We start from the raw sequence: 24,299 nt of genomic DNA on the forward strand, positions 1-24,299 counted from the left end.
TTAAAATTGCAGTCCTTCAAATGTTTGGCTGAATTGCCAATTTGCAGGAGCGACATTATAGGAAGTGATGGTTCTCCCATCGCTGGTGGTGATGTGGAAAGAGAGAGTCTGCCCATTCAAATAGGAGTTGCTTTGCCAATTCTATCCCCAGTTGCGGGACATTGCTTGCCAACCAGTGTTGGAACCTTTGATGGAAACTGCCTCCACATCCCCTGCACCTCCTACGTTGGTAATGAGTACCAAATTGAAGTAGGAGTGCCCATTGATCGTGAATCGAACTCCACCTTTCCTCACGCATGGTACTCTGCATACATAAATATTAACCTTGCCGCTTAGGATTTCATACCAATTAAAGTCAAGTTGGGAATAAATTTTCAAGATTGAAGAATAGGAATATAGTGTTGACAGACTAATTAGGGTAATAATTAATTACCTTCTGAACATGATTGGAACGATGCCACTTCTGTATATGGCGATCTGTTGAAAAGCAGGTTGTGCCATGTCGAAGTGTTGGAGAGGTGGATTGCACCATCCTCCATTGTCGTTGGGAAGAGCAGAGTTAGGGGGGCAGAGATTAGTAGTAGTAACTGTGATAGTGCCCGATGAATGGTGTTCAGACCGATGCTTGCTGAGTGGTGTTCAGACCAATGCATATCGCATTGTGTTCTTTATATTATTTCCACCATCTCATGAAACCGTCACCGATGTCTATCTCTTGTATGCTAGCAAGTGGTTTTGGAATGAATTTGAATTTGGTTATAAATGGAGAAAACTTGGAAGGGGAATCATCTCCAAAGCAATAAGTGGCTATTGAGCTGAGTTACTCCAGAATTCAAGCCTTGCATTGCAGAAAAATCCAAAAACAAGAAACCAGATATATTTTATTACTGTATTATGCTTCTAAGTTCTCAGTCTTGAAATTACCTATAGAAATTGCAGCAGATTGTAAATTGTTTGGAAATTTGTGTTGGTGAAATGGACAGGCTATAAGTCCACTGTTTATAGAACAATTTTTGGCTATTAAAAAGATTGTTGTTTAATTGTTGGAGGAGAAATAAATAAATTTTTCACTTTCTTTTTCAATCTGTATTATATTATAATAAAAATAAAAAATAAAAATCAGTCTGCAGTGCATTTGAGTTGCATGAAATTTATGTCTTTTTCTATTCAATATATTGGATCTGTGTTGAGTTTTTATCATCTACAGAAAAAGTTGAGTTGCAACAAATAGATATATTTTCTGTCCAGTAACATATTGAAGTTCATGTTAAATTTGCAACAATTATATTGAAAAAAGATTCAAGTGAAATTTGCATGAATTACATTGTAAAAATACAAGACTTGTTTAAGAACTGGGTGAAGTAAAAGATGAGCTGGTAAAGAACTTTGTTGAACACATTCAGGAAGTGTTAAAGACCTCTTGGAGTAACAGAATGTGGCTCCATAGTTTAGGTTCAAAATAATTATAAGTTTATTAAGCTAAGAGAAAGTGTGTGTAACACTGTAATTGTTTTATTACCTGTATTAACTAGGTTTGTCAAGAGGTTAACAGAAACTAGACACGCTAGGTGCTCTACACTGGGATATGGGAGATCTCAATTAGGTTTTACAGAAATCTGTCCCATCCATATTGAAATCTGTCCAAGTGTCATGTTTGTGTTCATAGTACATACACTAAACCGTTGTTAAGACCAGGTTGAAACCAAGTACAAATCTGAGCTGTACACAAATGTCATGTTTGTGTTTATGCACACTCAAATGTTGTTGTTGAGACCAAGTTGAAATCAAGTGCAAATCTGAGCACTTATCCTCATGAAACCAAGTTCAAATCTGAACACTTAGCCCCATCGTGAAGAGTAGAAACTTAATTTTTAGAAAAACAAAAGAACTCGTTTACTACATTTAATCAGGATGAATATTAAAAAAGAACATGGATGGATGGATCTAGCATTACCAGTGCTGGCGAGTGAACAGACGATAGCGGTGTGTCCAGCTTTTGAAAAGTTTCCTGCATTCTTTCATACACTTCACTCAATGTTGCTTTCTTCTCGATGCTTTCTCTTGCAGTCTTCATAAGTTTTTTGCGTGTTATCTAGTAAACATATTAATACAACAATCTGTTAACCAATTGTTCATAAAAGCAATTGCCAGACGAGCATTCTGATCCTCAATAGTCTGAGGCATCTGCTACGTTCATGTACTTATCTCCTAAGTGTCGGCAAACTTTTGGTATGCATTAGGGATTGAGGTAGGACACCATTTGATGGAGGCAATCCATTGAGTCCACTTATCCCAACCTGTGTTCACTTAAGATTGTCAGATGTACAAAGCATGTAAATTGATCTAACAAGAACTTAAAACTGTAACATTTACAAATCATGCAAATTGATATAACAAGAACCTTGAAGAGTTGTTTTAAATATTTTGGCCTATATTTTTAAAAATTTTATAGTTATGGTAACCACAAAGAATTAGATATGAATGTTGATTTTTACTTTAAAGTGTTTTTATGATGTTTTAAACAACACTATTGTTTACATATTCATTTATAAGGAAGTAAGAAAATGGAGGAAAATAGACATGAATGGCAGGTATTATCAAAGGCACCAAGCAAGTGTTCGCTTGTCTTGTTGGTGGCTGTGCAGGTATCTTGAGTCGATCTAAGCTATCTGGCCTTAATCATCATCGGGCTACCACACACAATCTCCCACCAATTCCTCCATGTCAAAGAGGTCGAGTAAGAGATGAAAATGCTACATGGGCTGTCAAATCAACAAGTGCAGTTAAAAGGAAAATGCAAAAATACAATATGATTTAGATGCAAGGCTATGTCGTGCACGACAACAAGCATATAAAATATTTGTCAATGAAGAAATTCTTTCAGCTGTAAGTATTTATTAGTATTTATTTGTATATGCTTTTTTATTAATATTGTCAATGAAGAAATTCTTTCAGTTGTAAGTATTTATTAGTATTTATCTGTATATGTTTTTTATTAATATGAATTTATTGTTGTGGACTAAATTCATTGAAACTTGTTTTCACAATCAGTTGTTACATTTGATCAGCTTAATGATACTTCAAAGCAAAAAAATTGTGAAAAAATTCAACGTTGGGATCAGAGTCTACCTCGTAGACGTATGGAGACAATGAAGCGCATAGATATTGCTTTAAAAGAGAAAGGAAGGACTGAGGTCTTGATGATGTGGGGGAAGAAGGATTAGATGGGCACAACCATATATTAAACTTTGATGAAACTAATCATGACAATGACAACATACTTGAGTCCATTTTTTTGCATATATTAATTTTTTAGACATTTTAACATTAAATAATATTTATATTTATTATAATTGTATACTAATTTCTCATTGTTATTGATATGCATAGCCTAATCAACAAAATTCCCTAAATTCAAGCTACCAACTATTACGACGCTCGCCTAGATTTCAAGGTTTTCAAGGGGTTATTGGGCCAGTAAGTTTTTAATCCATATAACCTATTCCACAAAAAACATTAATATATAAATTGTTATGTTTTACCATAATGATGGGATGAGAAATGGATGTTCTATATTCTATATCGTTATCCTTGATTTGTTTTGATTATATATATGTGTGTGTGTGTGTGTGTTATTTCTTATTTATGGTGCAGGTGTTCCCTTTGGAACCATTACAATCAATGAAAACCCCTAAAGATTGTCGAAGCCTTAAGAAGAATGGAAATGAAATGGTTCAAATGCTACAACCATCTTCATGTCCAATGTCACAATGCAAGGTAAGATTATATTTATTTATACTCTCATAATTTTATCATATTTTTACATTTAATTCTATTTGAGTCACATACTTATATCTATGTATAATCTAATGTTCAGAGTAAGGAATATACATCTCCTAAAACACCTTTGCACATGTATGATGGTGGACATGATACTCAGCAAAAATCACATTCTCCTCAACCATTGCGACATTCACCTAGACTTCAAGATAAATTAAGAGAGGTAAGTTATATACTATATATCTTAGCTCATAATAACATTGACATATTTTTTTATGACTAGTTAATGCATTTTCTTTTCATATTCGTTACATGTTCCCCATATTTTCATTATATCTATATAGATTTTGATATTTATTGATAGCTAGTCAATGCATTGGCTTTTCATATTCATTACATGGTTCGCATATTTTCATGATATCTTTGTGGATTTTGATATTTATTGATAATGTTTTAATTTCCACAGAAAACAAAAAAGATAAATGTTGATGCTATGGTTAAAAGGACCAAAATCATGCCAAAGGACTTGAAAGCACATGGGTTCAAGTCACGCAAACAATACATAGAGCATATATGCTCAACTAGCATTGCTCTCACTAAACCCACTAGGTTTGCTACTTTGAAGGCTAAACATTCCAACAAGTTTAAATGACTTAGGCTACAATAATAGAACTTTAGCCATTGTTTTGTCTATAAAGGGGCTACAAGGACAGTTTCAATATATTAACTTTCTTTTATTTTGTTTTAAATGTTTTGAATACCAATATTTTTGGCACCTAAAACACGAAAGATACATTTTGTTTAATGAGAACTCATTTTATTTAGATATATAAAGTATGAGTTTTTGTTTGTGGAATATTACATGTGCTCCCTCCAACTAGGCATATATCTTTATCATTTTTTAAAATCAAAAGTTTTGACAAAATCTTGCTAAATTTGATCTTGGGTTAAGTAAAATTTGTTTTATAACAAATGTTATTTAAAAGGTTATCAATCTTTGGAATATTATATATAGTTTAGTCACATTTTTGTTGGTATTTCTATGCACTATGGATGGGTAGAAATCTATGATATTCAAGATAGAATTTGATTCATTGAAGAGCTAGTGATAAAAAATGCAAAAAGATATGACTTTTATTTACGAAATATTATATACAATTCATGTATTTAAAGATGCATATATTTCTTGAATGCATTACTTTACATAAAAAGTGTTAGTAATTGTTCACTTAAATTTATATGTTAATGCGTGAAAAATATTTTTATCTTTAGATTATAAAATTTCCTTATAATTATGATTATAAAGATAAAAATGTATCCATTTTTTTATTTATTTGAATGTAAACTTTATATATAAAAATAATTGTTATTTTTTTCAAAAGTGTTATAAATAAAATGAACTATCATCTGGGCTTAGGGCTTACTAGGGCTCACCAGTAACTGTATTTCTATGCACTATGGATGGGTAGAAATCTATGATATTCAAGATAGAATTTGATTCATTGAAGAGCTAGTGATAAAAAATGCAAAAAGATATGACTTTTATTTACGAAATATTATATACAATTCATGTATTTAAAGATGCATATATTTCTTGAATGCATTACTTTACATAAAAAGTGTTAGTAATTGTTCAATTAAATTTATATGTTAATACGTGAAAAATATTTTTATCTTTAGATTATAAAATTTCCTTAAGATAAAAATGTATCCATTTATTTCTTGCATGTAAACTTTATATATAAAAATAATTGTTATTTTTTTCAAAAGTGTTATAAATAAAATGAACTATCATCTGGGCTTAGGGCTTACGAGGGCTCACCAATAACTCCTAAAATACATCCTTGTCACGCTTTAAAGTGCAGTACCATACCACATTTAATCGTTGTTTCAGGTAATTCCCAGTCACACTTACTATTCTCCATGGCCAGCTATGAATCAATCCTCTCATTGCCCTGAATAGTTATTCAAACTTTGGGTGCACAAAAGTATTAAGGAAAACGACCCTCAAGCAACCCTCATGGGGATTCCTCTTAGTCAATTGCCGAGAAATACCCAAGCATGTCTCTTGATTTTGGGTTTGAATTAGATCTTTATGATTCCCAGGAGGAGCGAAGTGTCCGACTCTGGTTGGAAGGATTTCAGGTTTGACATGCCTTTCTATGTGAGGCTTTTTATTTAGGTGGGTGGTGTTTAATAGATGTAGAGCTGTTGTGGAGAATCTTGGTTTTAGCTTTAGTTCGAACTATTTCAGAAGTACAAATTCATAGGCTTCTCTCAAGGGGTTTTGCACCCCAGCTTGGGAGATACCATATTTATTAAAGAGTGATCTCCATTTAGAATATATTATCTTAATACTTTATTAAAGTGTGGTCAAGCATTTTTTTTAATTTAACATTAATTGGGATATATTTATCTCCCAATTTTTAACATTTAAAAAATAATACTTGTTTTTTACCCAAAAACACTATTTTCCTCTTTTATCATACGCTTCATTTTTACATTTAAAAAATAATACTTTTTTCTTACCCTAAAAACACTATTTTCCGTATTTATCATACACTTCATTTTTTTAAGAGTATTTATAAATTAGTTTTTTTATTTATTTTTTCCAATATTTTACTAACTTTTATTATTAGTGGAGATTAAACATAAATCAACATTTAATCATTATTGTTTTAAAAATTATGTGATTTCATAAATCATTCATGATTAAAATAGATTTATGATGATTTTTTTAAGCAAGTGATCATTAAAATTAGTAAATATTTTTAAAACATCTCTTCTACAATTTTTTTATCTTAGCATGTTAATGTGTATCACTTTTTCCCTTTTGTGGCAAAGAAGTTTTATAAAAATAAATGGAGTTGGAATGTTTACTCTTAAATTTACAAAATCATCAAGAATTAGGTGGTGGTAAAAGAAGACAAAACATGTCAATCTAAATTCATTTTCATGTCATATTTTTTCTAAAATTTAATATATATTTTTTTATCTAATTTATTCATTTTCTTCAAAAGATGTTCATTAATATTTTACATAAATTTTCAAGTAGTGACAAAATTACGACCCCCTATTTCTCTATTGATTTATGTTTTTTAATTCCAATTTCTTAAAGAGATGTGTTGTAAACATTCTAAAGATTGCTAAACAAATTTAAAAATAAAAAGTAAGAATATTTTTTAATTATTATTGAAATACTAGAAAAAATGATAATATTTTTGTATATATAAAACTGCAACCCAAGAAACTACCCTTTCAAGTTTATAAAATCAACTTTTTTAATAGAAATTTGAAAATAACATATAACAAATGTTAAATTATTTTTTGAAAATTTTTAAAATATATTTAAAAAAAATTTATAAATTTTTTTTTAATTATGATTATAATAACATATTTTATATTATTCAAAATATAATATATAAAATTATTTGTTTAGAAATTATAATTCTATTTTTGTATATATTTTTAAAGAGTTTTAGCATTTCATTTAACTTTACATATTTAAACCTGCATATTTAAAAAAGTTAATTATATTTTGTGAGTGATTAACCATAGTTTTTACCAATATTTACTATTAGATGACTTATTTACAAATATAGTATTTACTTTTTATAACTTTATTTATATTTTTTGAATCCATTAAATAGGTTCACTATAGCTTTTACCAAAATTTATTGTCAGTTAGCTTTGTTACAAATTTAGCATTTATTTTTTATAATTAACAAGTATGAAACTCAACTCATTTAATTGATATTTTTATATTCATTTTTTTTTTTTATCTTTTTTTATTTGAGTACTTTTTTGCTTTTTCCATATGATGAGACACATTAACATGCTTTTACTTTTAAAACATGTTTTTTCTTTTCTAAGTAAGAATAGTCAACTGTTGACTTGGAAAAATGCACGGCTTACAGTGTAAGGGCATCTTTCCAGTATGAGATCATCTCATTCTTTTTATCTTATTAATATTATTTTTAACATGTTTCTTCCTTTCTAGGTAAGAATAGCCAAATGTTGACTTGGAAAAATGCACGGCTTAGAGTGTATGGGCATCTTTCCGGTATGATGTCCCAATTAGACTTACACCGTCTCATTTTGGATGGGATTCTAGTCCCAAACAATGTGAAGTCCAATTGGGACATCATATTTTTTTAGTATGATGTTCCAATTAGACATTACACCATCCCATTCCGAAGGGGACTCTAGTCCCAAATAGTGTGAAGTCTAATTGGGACATCATATTTTTCGAGTATGATGTCCCAATTAGACTTCACACTGTTTGGGACTAAAGTCCCATCCGAAATGGGACAGTGTCCCATTTCGGATGGGACTTTAGTCCCAAACAGTGTGAAGTCTAATTAGGACATCATACCAGAGAGATCCCCTTAGAATGTAAGCAGTGTATTTCACCTAGTCAACACCAACTGACAAGGATTTTCTCTTGGTTAGAAGAAGTAACTCACATGGGTTGATATATGAAAAGTAAGATGGGAACAATCAAGAAATCATAGGTTCATGGTTATGTGAGTGTGTAGAAATAGGAGGTAAAAAACAAAAAGAACTTTCTCATGCAATATGTGACATACTTAGAAAGGTGCATATTAAAGACTATGACTCAATATTTTGGAAGAAACTAGTAATGGGAATGGGGGAAAAGTACCATTTTTGAAACACTTGGAAGACCAAAATTTGAAAAAAAAAAAAAACAATTAGCATGTGTGCATGGGGAGAGGGCAAGAGGAGAGAGACTTTGGGTACATAATTTTGTAAGTACAAGAAGGACAACCAATTTAGATACCCAATGGAATCCTATGTGAAATTCATCCAAGAAATTGCCTAGTTCAACCCCTATTTGCTTAGGAAAATTCTCTGCAAATTATTGAAGGTTTGAATTGTGCTATGAACATTGCTAGGTGCACATGAGAAAACATTGAAGGAGGATTCTTGAGGGATTGTGTAGCAGGGAAGAGAGCTTGCTCTTATTATGTGTAGAGCTAACAAGGAGGTGCTCAAATAAATGCGTACAAGTCCTATGAACTCAAAAACGAGATTTTCCTACAAAAAATACTTGCGAGAGACTATAAAGTGCCTAGAAATTCCTTAGTATTGCCCAAAGTTCACTTGTATGGTTTTATGGTCAAGCTAGGGGTAGTCAGATATGAAGAGATAAGGTACAACTATGTCTATGGGTGGAAAATATCTCACCTTCAATTAGTTGGATTGTACAAACTTGCATATAGGTAAGTCTCTCAATTTTCATACTATTACTTTGTATACATTCATGCTTTATTAGGGAAGTATGCATGCATGGTTGGGTATAATGTTTCACTGGTAATGAGAAGTTGCCTGGAAAGAATTTATGAAGGTGTATATGAGTGTTTTTTTTAACTACATTCATAAATTGCCTTATTTCACACAAACTGCATTCTTTAAGTATGCTACAACATCCCTTGAATGGAGTCTTGGCTAATTGATATAAACATGGATTGCTTTGGTATGTATATGTGTGTATGTAATTCTACATGTTATGGTTTGTCCATTGAGTGGTGAGATCATGTTATACTCAAGATTTGTTTTGAATCATGATTGTTTGTAAGAAAAGTTAGTATAATTATAGTGTGAATGCCTCTTTGTAGTCTCTATATGAGTTATGAATTGTTGAAGAATGAATTTAGAATTTGGAAAATAACTTTATGACTATAAGGCTTGGATAATTTAACTGCCATGATAAATCTTCAGATAATTACGAGCTCCTTAAGGTTATTATATAACTATGAGATCGTTTCTAGACACTTTATTGGTGGAATGTTCTAGAGTAGTATATACATGTAACTATTACTATTAATGTGTACTTGGATAATTCTTGAGGAAAGAATTCACACGCTACTGCACTATCTTTACTCTATGTGTGAGAGAGAGAATGAGTGCACATTCATCTAACTATGTGCATATAAATATACCCCCTTGAAAAGTGTTGATCACTATGTTGGAACTAATTTACAACATGTTTAAACCCCATAAGACTTAGACATTATGAGTTTTAAAGGCTTAGAATATCTCAAGTTTGAAAGCAAGCTTGAGAAACACAAATTGATGTGACCTTGTTAATAAAGATAAAAGATAAGTGAATCTTTTAGTGTCTTGGAACCCTTGGCCTTTAGGCTTACCTATGCAAAAAGCTTGGGGTTTAAGTCTTGGAAGCATAGCCCTTATTTAGAAAAAGAGACCTTATTGATCCTTGGTAGGATGTTGGCAATTTGCTCATAATTTTAACATGTGTTAAAGTCTAAGGCATATACCCTTGGGTATAATGTTTCATTAGTAATGAGAAGTTGCGTGGAAATAATTGATGAAGGTGTATATGAGTGCTTTTTTTTAACTGCATTCATAAATTGCCTTATTTCACCCGAACTGCATTCTTTAAGTTACAACATCCCTTAAATGGAGTCTTAGCTAATTGATATAAACGTGGATTTATTTAATATGTATATGTATGTATGTAACTCTACATGCTATGGTTTGTCCATTGAGTGGTGAGATCATGCTACACTCAAGATTTGTTTGAATCCTAATTGTTTGTAAGAAATTGTGAGTATAATTATAGTGTGAACTCCTCTTTATAGTCTCTATATGAGTTATGAATTGTTATATAATGAATTTAGAACTTGGAAAATAACTTTATGGCTATAAGGCTTGGAAAATTTAATTGCCATGATAAAACTTTAGATAATTATGAGCCTTTATTATGAACCCTCCTTAAAGTTATTATATAACTATGATATTGTTGATGGACACTTTATTGGTGGAATGTTGTAAAGTAGTATACGCATGTTACTATTTATGCATATTTGTATAATTCTTGAGGAAAGAATTCACACTCTGCTACATTATCCCTACTCTTTGTGTGTGTGAGAGAGAGAGAGAGAGAGATAGAGAAAGAGAATGTGTGCACATTCATCTATGTGCGTGTGTATATAAATATACTCCCTTGCAAAGCCTTGATAACTATGTTCGAACTTATTTACAACATATGTAAACCTAAAAGACTTAAGCATTTATGAGTTTTAAAGGCTTAGAATCTCTCAAATTTGAAAGCACTCTTGAGAAAACCAAAATTAATGTGACCTTGTTAATAAAGATAAAAGATAAGTGAATCATTTAGGGTCTTGGAATCCTTGTCTTTTAGGCTTTCCTGTGCAAAAAGTGCGAGTTTAAGTCTTTGAAGCATAAACCTTATCTAGAAAAATGAACCTTATTGATCCTTGGTAGGATGTTGGCAATTTTCTCATAAGCTTAGCATGTGTTAAATTCTAAAGTTCAATACCCTTTCTCCACCTAATGAAACTAATGGGTTGCTTAGAAGGAGGTGTTTTTGCCATACATTTCTTATATCTGGCTTATATTCCTAACTTTCTTATATGTGCATATCTTCCGTATATACATGTCGTTTATGTATCTGCATCGTATATGCGCAAATTCCATATATAGAAATTGCGCATATACGGATATTATGCATATACGGAAGACATGCACATATCTTCCATATATACATAACTTTCGTATATGCGCAAATCCCATATACGAAAATTACGCATATACGAAAATTGTGCGTATATGCAATATATGCATATATCTTTCGTATATGGGCATCTTTTGTATATGTGCATCTACCGTATATGCGCAACTTCCGTATATTCACATTTCTTCCGTATATGCGTAAATTTCTTCTATGTGCATATCTTCCATGTATGCAAGTCTTTTATGTATATGTATCTACTGTATATGCGCAACTTCCATCTACAAAAATTGCGCATAGATGGAAGATATTCACATATCTTCTGTATATGCGCAACTTTCTTGTATATGCGTATCTTTTATATATGTACATCTTTTATGTATGTGCATCTACCATACACGTGCAACTTCCATATATGAAAATTTTTCATATACGGAAGTTGTGCATATACAGAAGATATGCGCAACTTCCGTATATTTGCATATCTTCCGTATATGCATGTATTTTATATATGTGAATCTACAGTATATGCACAACTTCCATATACAGAAATTGCACCTATACGGAAATGTGCACATATAAGAAAGTTATGTATATACGGAAGATATGTACATATCTTCCATATATGCACAATATCCGTATATGCACAATTTCCATATGCCGAAATGGCGCATATACGGAAATTGTGCATATACGGAAGATATGCGCATATCTCCTGTATATTCCTAACTTTCTTATATGTGCATATCTTCTGTATATCCACGTCATTTATATATCTGCATCGTATATGCGCAAATTCCATATACAGAAACTGTGCATATACGGAAAACATGTGCATATCTTTTGTATATACATAGCTTTCGTTAATGCGCAAATTTCATATACGGAAATTACACATATACGAAAATTGTGCATATACGCAATATATGCGCATATTTTTCGTATATGGGCATCTTTTGTATATATGCATCTACGGTATATGCACAACTTCCGTATATTCGTATATCTTCGGTATATGCGTAAATTTCTTATATGTGCATATTTTCTGTGTATGTACGTCTTTTATATATGTGCATTTACCATATATGCACAACTTCCATATATAAAAATTGCGCATACATGAAAATTGTGCATATACGGAAGATATGTGCATATTTTCTGTATATGCATAACTTTCTTGTATATGCATATCTTCCATATATGTACATCTTTTATGTACGTGCATCTACCGTACATGTGCAACTTTCATATATGGAAATTTTTCATATACGAAAGTTGTGCATATACAGAAGATATGCGCAACTTCCATATACAGAAATTTCCCGTATACAGAAATGTGCACATATAAGAAAGTTATTTATATACGAAAGATATGCACATATCTTCCGTATATACACAACTTTCTTATATGTGCACATTTCCGTATGCATAAATTACGCATATACATAAATTATGCATATACGGAAGATATGCGCATATCTCCCATATATCCCTAACTATCTTATATGTTCATATCTTCCGTATATGCACGTCATTTATGTATCTGCATCGTATATGCGCAAATTCCATATACAAAAATTGTGCATATACTTGAGACATGCGCATATATTCCATATATACATAGCTTTCGAATATGCGCAAATTCCATATACGGAAATTACGAAATACGAAAATTGTGCATATACACAATATATGTGCATATCTTTCGTATATGGACATTTTTTGTATATGTGCATCTACAGTATATGCGCAACTTCCGTATATTCGCATATCTTCCGTATATGCGTAAATTTCTTATATGTGCATATCTTTCGTGTATGCATGTCTTTTATGTATGTGCATCTACCGTATATGCGCAACTTCCATATACAAAAATTGCGCATAGACGGAAATCGTGCATATACGGAAGATATACACATATCTGCCGTATATGCGTAACTTTCTTGTATATGCATATATTCCATATATGTACATCTTTTATGTATGTGCATCTACCTTGTATGTGCAACTTCTATATATGGAAATTTTTCATATACGGAAGATATGCACAACTTCCGTATATTCGCATATCTTCCATATATATATGTATTTTATGTATGTGAATCTACAGTATATGTGCAACTTCCATATACAGAAATTGCACATTTCCGTATAAGAAAGTTATGTATATACAGAAGATATGCACATATCTTCTGTATATGCACAATTTCCATATGCAGAAATTGCCATATACAGAAATTGTGCATATACAGAAGATATGCGCATATCTCCCGTATATCTCTAACTTTCTTATATGTGCATATCTTCCATATATGCACGTCATTTATGTATCTGCATCGTATATGCACAAATTCCATATACAGAAATTACACATATATGGAAGACATTCGCATACCTTCCATATATACATAGCTTTCGTATATGCGCAAATTCCATATACGGAAATTACGTATATATGGAAATTGTGCATATACGCAATATATGCGCATATCTTTCATATATGGCATCTTTTGTATATGTGCATCTACTGTATATGCGCAACTTCCGTATATTTGCATATCTTCTGTATATGCGTAAATTTCTTATATGTGCATATCTTCCATGTATGCGCGTCTTTTATATATGTGCATTTACCATATATGCACAACTTCCATATACAAAAATTGTGCATATACGAAAGATATGCGCATATCTTCCGTATATGCATAACTTTCTTGTATATGCATATCTTCCATATATACATTTTTTGTGTACATGCATCTACCATACACGTGCAACATCTATATATGGAAATTTTTCATATACGAAAGTTGTGCATATACAGAAGATAGGCGCAACTTCCCTATATTCGCATATCTTCCGTATATGCATGTATTTTATATATGTGAATCTACAGTATATGCGCAACTTCCATATACAGAAATTGCACGTATATGGAAATGTGCATATATAAGAAAGTTATGTATATACAGAAGATATGCACATATCTTCCATATATGCACAATTTTCGTATATGCGTATTTTCACATGCAGAAATTATACAGAAGATATGCGCATATCTCTCGTATATCCCTAACTTTATTATATGTGCATATCTTTTGTATATGCACGTCGTTTATGTATCTGTATCGTATATGCACAAATTCTATATATAAAAATTGTGCATATACGGATATTGTGCATATATAGAAGACATGCGCATATCTTCCATATATACATAGCTTTTGTATATGTGTAAATTCTATATACGGAATTTACACATATATGGAAATTGTGCATATATGCAATATATGCACATATCTTTCATATATGAGCATCTTTTGTATATGTGCATCTACCTTATATGAGAAATTTCTGTATATTCGCATATCTTCTGTATATGCGTAAATTTCTTATATGTGTATATCTTCCTTATATGAACGTCTTTTACATATGTGCATCTACCGTATATGCGCAACTTATATATACAAAAATTGCGTATATACGGAAATTGTGCATATACAGAAGATATGTGCATATCTTCCGTATATGTGTAACTTTCTTATATGTGCATATCTTCCATATATATACTTCTTTTATGTACGTGCATCTACCATACATGTGCAACTTCCATATATGAAAATTTTTCATATACGGAAGTTGTGCATATACAGAAGATATGTGCATCTCTTTTGTTTATGCGAAATTTTTCTATATGCACATATCTTTTAGGTATATGTGCAACTTCTGTATATACACATAACCTCCATGTATGTGAAACTTTAGTATATATAACTTTTGTATATATGCATCTTTTGTATATGCGTAACTTTCTTATATGAACATATATTCCGTATATGCGCAACTTCTGTATATTCGCATATCTTCCGTATATGCGTAAATTTATTGTATGTGCATATCTTCCGTATATACGTAAATTTTTTATATATGCATATCTCCCATATATGTACATCTTTTATGTGTGTGCATCTACCGTACATGTGCAGCTTCCATATATGAGAATTTTTCATATACGGAAATTGTGTATATACGGAAGATATGCGCATATCTTTTGTATATGAGAAATTTTTTTATATGCACATATCTTCCAGGGATATGTGCAACTTCCGTATATACACATAACCTCCATGTATGTGAAACTTTAGTATATATAACTTTTATATATATGCATCTTTTGTATATGTGCAACTTCCGTATATGCACAACTTCTGTGTATTCGCATATCTTCCGTATATGCATGTCTTTTATATATGTGAATTTACAGTATATGCGCAACTTCCATATATTGAAATTGCACGTATACGAAAATGTGCACATATAAGAAAGTTATGTATATATGGAAGATATGCACATATATTCCGTATATGCACAATTTTCGTATATGTGCAATTTCCATATACAGAAATTGCGCACGTCATTTATGGATCTGCATCGTATATGCACAAATTCCATATACCGGCACATATCTTCCGTATATGCACAATTTCTGCATGTCATTTATGGATCTGCATCATATATGCGCAAATTCCATATACCGGCACATATCTTCTGTATATGCACAATTTCTGTATATAGAATTTGCACATATACGATGCAGATACATAAACGATGTGCATATACGGAAGATATGTACATACAAAAAAGTTAGGGATATACGGAAGATATTCGCGCATATCTTCCATATATACATAACTTTCATATATGCGCAAATTCCATATACAGACATTACGCATATATGAAAATTGTGCATATACGCAATATATGCGCATATTATTCATATATATGCAACTTCCGTATATTGTATATGTGCATCTACCGTATATGCACATATCTTCTATATATGCGCAACTTCTGTATATTCGCATATCTTCCATATATGCGTAAATTTCTTATATGTGCATATCTTCTGTATATGCACGTCTTTTATATATGTGCATCTACCGTATATGCGCAACTTCCATATACAAAAATTGCGCATAAACGAAAATTGTGCATATACGGAAGATATTGTATGCGTAACTTTCTTATATATGCATATCTTCCATATATATACATCTTTTATGTGTGTGCATTTACCGTATACGTGTAGCTTCCATATATGAGAATTTTTCATATAAGGAAATTGTGCATATACGGAAGATATACGCATATCTTTTGTATATGCGAAATTTTTCTATATGCACATATCTTCCAGGTATATATGCAACTTCCGTATATACACATAACCTCCATGTATGTGAAACTTTAGTATATATAACTTTTGTATAAATGCATCTTTTGTGTATGCGCAACTTCCGTATATGCATATATCTTTCGTATATGTGCAACTTCCGTATATTCGTATATCTTCCGTATATGGGTAAATTTCATATATGTATATATCTTCCGTGTATGAACGTCTTTTATATATGTGCATCTACCATATATGTGGAATTTTCATATACAGAAATTGCACATATACGGAAATTGTGTATATACGGAAGATATGTGCATATCTTTCGTATATACATAATTTTCGTATATGTGCAAATTTTGTATATGGAATTTGCGAATATACGATGCAGATACATAAACGACATGCATATATGGAAGATATGTGCATATACAAAAATTACGTATATAAGGAAATTGTGCATATACAAAAATTATGTATATACGGAAATTGTGCATATACGCAAGATATGTGCATATCTTATGTATATACGTAACTTTCTTATATATGCATATCTTCCATATATGTATATATTTTATGTGTGTACATCTACCGTACATGTGCAGCTTCCATATATGAGAATTTTTCATATACGGAAATTGTGCATATACTGAAGATATGCGCATATCTTTTGTATATGCGAAATTTTTCTATATGCACATATCTCCCAAGTATATGTGCAACTTCCATATATATACATAACTTCTATGTATATGAAACTTTAGTATATATAACTTTTGTATATATGCATCTTTTGTATATGCGCAACTTCCGTATATGCACATATCTATATGCGCAACTTCCGTATATTCGCATATCTTCTGTATATGCGTAAATTTCTTATATGTGCATATCTTCCATGTATGCACGTCTTTTATATATGTGCATCTACTATATATGTGCAACTTCCATATACAAAAATTGCGCATATACGAAAATTGTGTATATACGGAAGATATGCGTATATCTTTTGTATATGAGTAACTTTCTTGTAATTGTATATCTTCCATATATGTACATCTTTTATGTACGTGCATCGACCGTACACGTGCAACTTCCAATTATGGAAATTTTTCATATATGGAAGTTGTGCATATACGGAAAATATGTGCAACTTTTGTATATTCACATATCTTCCGTATATGCATGTCTTTTATATATGTGAATCTACAGTATATGCGCAACTTCTATATACAAAAATTGCACGTATACGAAAATGTGCAACTTCCATATACAAAAATTGCACTTATACGAAAATATGCACGTCGTTCATGTATCTGCATCGTATATGTGCAAATTCCATACACAGAAATTGCGCATATACGGAAATTGTACATATACGGAAGATATGCGCATATCTTCCGTATATACATAACTTTCGTATATCCGCAAATTCCATATACAAAAATTACACATATATGGAAATTGTGCATATACGCAATATATATGCATATCATTTGTATATGCGCAACTTCCGTATATTGTATATGTGCATCTACCGTATATGCCCAACTTCCATATATTCGCATATTTTCTGTATATGCGTAACTTTCTTATATATGTTCAAATCTTCCGTAAATATGCATAACTTCTGTATATGTGCGCAACTTCCATATATGCGTATATCTTTAGTATATGTGAAGCTTTTGTATATGTGAAACTTTTAGTATATCATGATGATATGTTTTTCCACGCATGCAACATCAAATAAGATATAAATATAAAAGAATTTAACTTGTAAACTTGATAATTTGTAAATAATAAAAGCAAAATCCATTACAACTACATTCATCAAAAGTAATGTAATATTGATAGAATATAACATCACATCCACATAAGGATTTAAAATTCAATGAAGATGTTGTCATAAACACAAGTCTAAATTTATGTATTTTTATTCAAAATAGGTCCAACTATACATGTTTCTTTTTTACAAAATAGAACTTCATTTCCAACATAGATAATGGAATCTCATGCCCATAAATGACATAATGGAAAAAAAACATCATGATCGATCTAAAGTATGGGTCTATAAGTCACCCTCATCCCTCTTGGCAATCCCAGGTGGATTTCCAAATTGATATCTCTGCAAAAATTACAATAATCAATTAGTTGTAAAAATTGAAAGGCATATAATCAATTTCATTAATTCATGATGATATTTTGATCAAATACTCATTCTCACCGTGAGGATCTGAGGCAATGGAGATAGCCCTTCCTAGGTAGATGGTGGAGCACTTGGTGACAGATATAGGTATGGTTCAAGGGTGCTGGATAAATGCATGGTGGATGTGAAATAGGAAAAAGGTAGTGGGTGTGGGCGACGATACACCCCCACTGGTTGTATGATAGTGGGAATCACTGTAGGTCAGGGGATTAACCTAGGGGGGGAAATTGGAATGTTAAGGGTGGACAATTGTAAAAATGAGAATGGTGGATGACTGAAGGGTAGGGGTGAGCATTGGGAAGGTATTACAAAGGTGGTTATAGGCATGGAAGAATTTATGGAAGAAAAAGGTGGTGGGTGTGGGCGATGATACATCCTAATTGGTTCAACAATAGGGGAGCACCCTTGGGGAGGATATTTGGATGTTAATGACTGAAGCAGTGTTCCCAATGCTAGATGTTTTTTCAATAGCATGTTCATCAAATAAACGAATTCGACAATTTGGAATGTTATGAGATGTGGGTCCCTCAGCTGTAACAATAAAAATAAGTCATATAGTTATGCAAATTTGTTGAACATGATAATATATCGCATTTAACATAAAACAATGCATAGCATGAAATTTCCATACCAATATTGGGTATAATAGAATATTGCATTATCTCAGGCGCGTGGTCCACATTTCTTTGTTTTTGAGAAGATGACTCCAATTGTTCATCCATTCTTTTTTTCCTTGCATGAACTCGCCCAACCCTTTCAAATTGTAGTTTATTTGTCCTTGATTTTGACTTGCGACCACATCGCCTCTTTTTATTTACTCGACTCAAGAAACTATGTTTTCTCTTGGTAGTGATCTTGAATGGAGTTATAGTATTGAAAAACATTTTTTTGTATTCTCGACATGCTTTGTCTACTAAGTTGTTCAATGCATATGCCTGTTCCAAATTTGTGGGTATTATGGATCTCAATTTCTAATGGTTTGATGAGTTAACATGTTTCATCTCATCATCTTTAGAGAATGCACTATCTTGTCGTACATTGGTTGATTCAACATTGTATGAGAAATTCTCGAAATTATCAATGCTTGTTTCATTATGATAATTCAGATTGGGAGGAGAATCAAAGCATGGCGAAAGCTCTGTCTGGATTTCTGGGCCCAATATAAGTGTTTCATTCAAATCAAATAAAATTCTAGGCCTTTTTGTAGTGGGATCAGTGACACCAGGTGCTACATTTTCACCCAAAATAGTGTTACTCACTAACATCTCAACTTTCAATACATGTTTACAGATATTTCCATTCAAGGCCCAATTGCAATTGCAGAAGTGTAGATTAGAACCCTTATATATGACATTGTACCAAATGTCACGAGTATCATTATTTTGGCTACGAACCCAATAATCATTACTCTTTTCATTAGGCACACAATCTTCATTTGGGATTTTCTTAGCTCTACACTTGGATGAATTCAATTGTTCATGTATTTTTCTGGGTCTTACAAAACTAGCTTCTTTTAAACAGTGCATATGATTGTAATATAATACAACCTTTGTCAACAAAACATAGATTAACCAATCAACCCTTCTATGGCATGCATTGTTCTTCTCACATAGGTACCTTTCCTTGATATACCGATGGTAAGATTCAATGGCATTGTTCGTATCTTGATTTGAATGTGGAAAATTTCTATATGCTTTTGCCCACATATCTGTAGAAAGAAATTTATTAGTTATATATTAATAAGTATACATATGACATGAAAAATAGAGTCATTAAAACCACCAATAAGAAGCTTACATATTTTGTTGTTGGCTAACCAAGTATTTCTAAAATATTCCAAAAAGCTTTTTTGTTCACTGAATTCTTCAAATAAGCTTTCAACTTTCTTTTTCAGAGATTCATCATCTTTACACGTGTGCATGATTTCTCCTAAACCACGAAAAATGCGTATTTGGTTTTCCCTTCCTTGGACCTTGTTTCCAACATTCTTCAACCATGCACGACGAACATGCCACACACATAATAATACTTTACACTTGATTGAAGACCTGCAATAACATAATTTTTAGAGAGATTATACATTAACAATATTTTTTATGCCTCTTATAAAAATAATAAACACATCACCTCAACGCTTCAATTTCAGTAGTAGCATCATCTGTGATGAAGGCAAGAACATGCCAATCTGGTCGCTCTTTGTTTCCAATTGCAAATAAGGCCAACATCCATTTAGAAAGATTAGCTATAGTATTGCGTGATGATATCACCCAAGCTACTGGAACCCCATTGTGATGTTCATCGAAAACCATTAAGGTGTAAAGTTGATACTGCATTACAAAAAATGTGCATAATTATATTTATATAAGATACATGCATTAATATGAGGTTAAATAAATGAATCAGATTTAGGATAAATATGTACTCACCCCGTACTTATTTGTACTAAAGGTTGAATCCATTGAGATAATATTATTGTGAGAGTATTTCAACATCATTGAACACATCCACTTTGTTTGTATCCCATGATAAAAGGCATATTTTCAACAAGATCTTGTTTTTGGTAGAAGAAAAAACTCTCTCGGTGTTCCTTATACCTGCATTCTACACTCTTTGGATCACTTTGATCTTTAACATATTCTAGCCTTATGGTATCGTTGTAAATGTTACTTATACCTTTTCTTGTCATGCATGTATTTCGAGGTATCCCTCTATATAACTCACCAGATCTATCCTTCACATCATAAATGAACTTGTCCCATATCATTGTAACATTAAAACCTCTTTTAATGAAATGTTGGACACTAGATTGCATATCCCTTGTTAAATGTGGTGCATAATTGAATCTCATGGACCTACTGATTGCATCTGTCCCATGACAAATAACATTGGATTTATCAATATGCCTACATGCAGTATATATTCTTACAACATTATCTAGTCTCATTTGAAGTCGTCGCACAAAGAAGTGACATTGGCAACCAACTTTAATACTTTCATGTCGATTGTGGTTTGTCTTTGGATCTGATGATGCACTCCTAATTCTCCTTTTCGACTGTGGACCATATGAACACCAATAACTGCACGTAGAAAAATTACTACAAATTAGATATAATATTTATGCATATTGAAAAAATTATACGTATCTTGAAAAAGCATATAGAGACTCACACAGTGTACTCCAGATATGTTGAGTAATTGGTGTGTTTGATATCCTCTATTTTTTTACTTTGATGATTCTTAAGAAGAAATTGAGTGGGTGCACTTTCATTTGATTCCTCTCCACTTATGAAATCATCAAATAACTGCAACTTGGTCCCCCTCAATCTCTGTCCATGTTAAGTCTTCTGCTGAAAATTGTATCATATCTTCCGGGTCTTCAACTTCCAACTCGTTAATCCTCTCCCACTTAGTCATTCTTAAAATACCTGTACAAATTGCATTGAAAATAATTTACTTTGAGTAAATATTATGGTCTTGATCAATGCATAGTGTACTAAGCATGGAAGTCTCATTTTTAGGTAAATATTTTATACTTTTCATGTAAACCACTTTGGGATTAAGTAATATTGAGGGGATCTTAGATGACATTGTACGATAAGTAAGATCATAAGATATTGGGTCATTAATAAGCTTAAATATCTCTGACAAATTTAGACTAACCATGTATGACATATGAATTCTTTCTGGAGGTGGTGCCACCATGTTATTGTCGAGGGGCGACTTGTGATGAGTCACTGAGCTGGAAGGGGTCAAAGGGAACTACCTAACACTGACACATAAGATGGTGCACTAATGGGTCCCTTCAAATAGGGATGAAAGGGAGAGACATAAAACCTCTCCCCAACAAACCCCCCAATATCAAGAGTAAAACCACTAAAACAATTTGTGAATTAAGACAAGACGAAATGCCCTCTATTAAATCTTATTTGAGAAAAAAATACATGGTGGTGGTGACTTAGTAATGTTATAGAATAGGATAGGGACTCAACTAGGATAGAATAGGATCAACTAGCTCAAAAAGACAAGACTCACCAAACCACACCTCATTTTGCAATCTAGTTCCTCTAGCTAAAAAGCCAAAGCCTATAACCATCATCCTTGAAGAATAAAGGGTGGCATTGATTTGCATATATATTGATCAAAGAATTATTCCCCCTTAAAGCATCCAAGAAGTTAACCGGTGATCGACATGGAGGGCCGCAGAGGAGGGAGCTCCACTCCCTCCTATAAGGAGGTCGTAGCCAGTAGAGGCAAGAAACCTCTGGAAAAGGCCAGAGGTACTGTGGAGGAAGGGACAAGAAACATGGAAGAGGAGATAGGAGAAGCCACAAATAAGGAAAATAATGGCCCAAAAGACGAGGAGGTAGAAGACAAAAAACAGGGAACTAAAGACAAAAAACAAAAGGGACCCTACAAACCCAAAGCAGAGATCACACCCAGAGTTATTTTAAATGATCCGGCTCTGCAGGTGCACAGGGATCACATGAAGACGTATGCCATCATCTGCAAATTCATGGGTTTATGGCCCACTGAAAAAGCTTTACAGTCATGGATCAGATACCACTAGAAACCTAAAGGGAGCATTGACCTACACCTTGGGTCAAAGGGATTTTTTACTGTGGTATTCACGAATATTGAAGACAAGGACAGAGTTTTTGAAGGAGGACCTTACTTCTATGCAGCAGCTAGACTCTACATGCAGCCATGGATGATGAATTTTGTTCCAGAATGTGAAACTTTTACTTCAGTACCGGTCTGGGTAAGGCTCTATTCTCTACCTCTTGATTACTGGAAAAATGAATCGTTAGCCACTATCAGCAATAAATTAGGTCGTTTTGTTAAAGCTTCTGAAGCCACAAGAAAAGAAAAATATACTTCCTTTGCCAGAATATGTGTGGAAATGGATTTATCAGGAGCTCTACTAGATGAGGTGATCTTGGAAGTTTTTGATGAAGAATGGGTGCAAACAGTAGATTATGAGCACATTCCGTTCAGATGTCGCAGATGTCATGAACATGGACACCTTTTCAGAGATTGTCTGCTCAGTAAAGTAGTAAGCAAGAGCAAAAATAACACAATGAAGGAAACAGACAGCTTTCAGAAAGTGGTGAATCGTGGAAAGGGCAGCAAAAGAGGACCAAAACAACATCAAGATGAAGGTCAATAAATCAGTCAGAACAAATTCCAAGTGCTTGAGGAAGATGAAGAGATCTCAAAAGAAGATCAAGCAATGGAAGGAAGTCTTGCAGACAAGGAATCTGAAGAAAACCGTGAAAACACATAGGACATCGATTATCAGAAGGAAGCCATAATGAGTGATGCAGAACTGGAGATGGATCAGGAAATGACCCAAAATGAGATGGACCTGGAAGATCATGAACTACAAGAAATTCTTGATAAAGAAAACCTAGATCTGGAAGGGTTTTGATACAGGGAACCACGGGAGGAGTAGATTCGTTACCACAAGAAGAACTCAATAAAATACAACAGTTGTTTCTATGGAAATCACAGGCTGGCCGCTAAAATACCTGGAGTCAGTGAGATGAACATCACTATTCATTGGCATGAGCACAACAGATACCATAGTTCCTTAATTAATGGAGAGCCTCTCTTCTTTTCTG

The 24,299-nt window shown here is 32.4% G+C and overlaps 1 pseudogene; it reads right to left on the reverse strand.

Moving 5' to 3' along the window:
- On the reverse strand, window positions 1-24,262 carry LOC149226642 (expansin-A2-like; annotated as a pseudogene).
- Between the last annotated feature and the right edge of the window lie 37 nt (window positions 24,263-24,299).

Source organism: Pinus tabuliformis, chromosome J (genome assembly GCF_031772625.1).
Source record: "Pinus tabuliformis cultivar Carrire ecotype Pingquan chromosome J, CPIR1, whole genome shotgun sequence".
Taxonomy (NCBI): Eukaryota; Viridiplantae; Streptophyta; class Pinopsida; order Pinales; family Pinaceae; genus Pinus; species Pinus tabuliformis.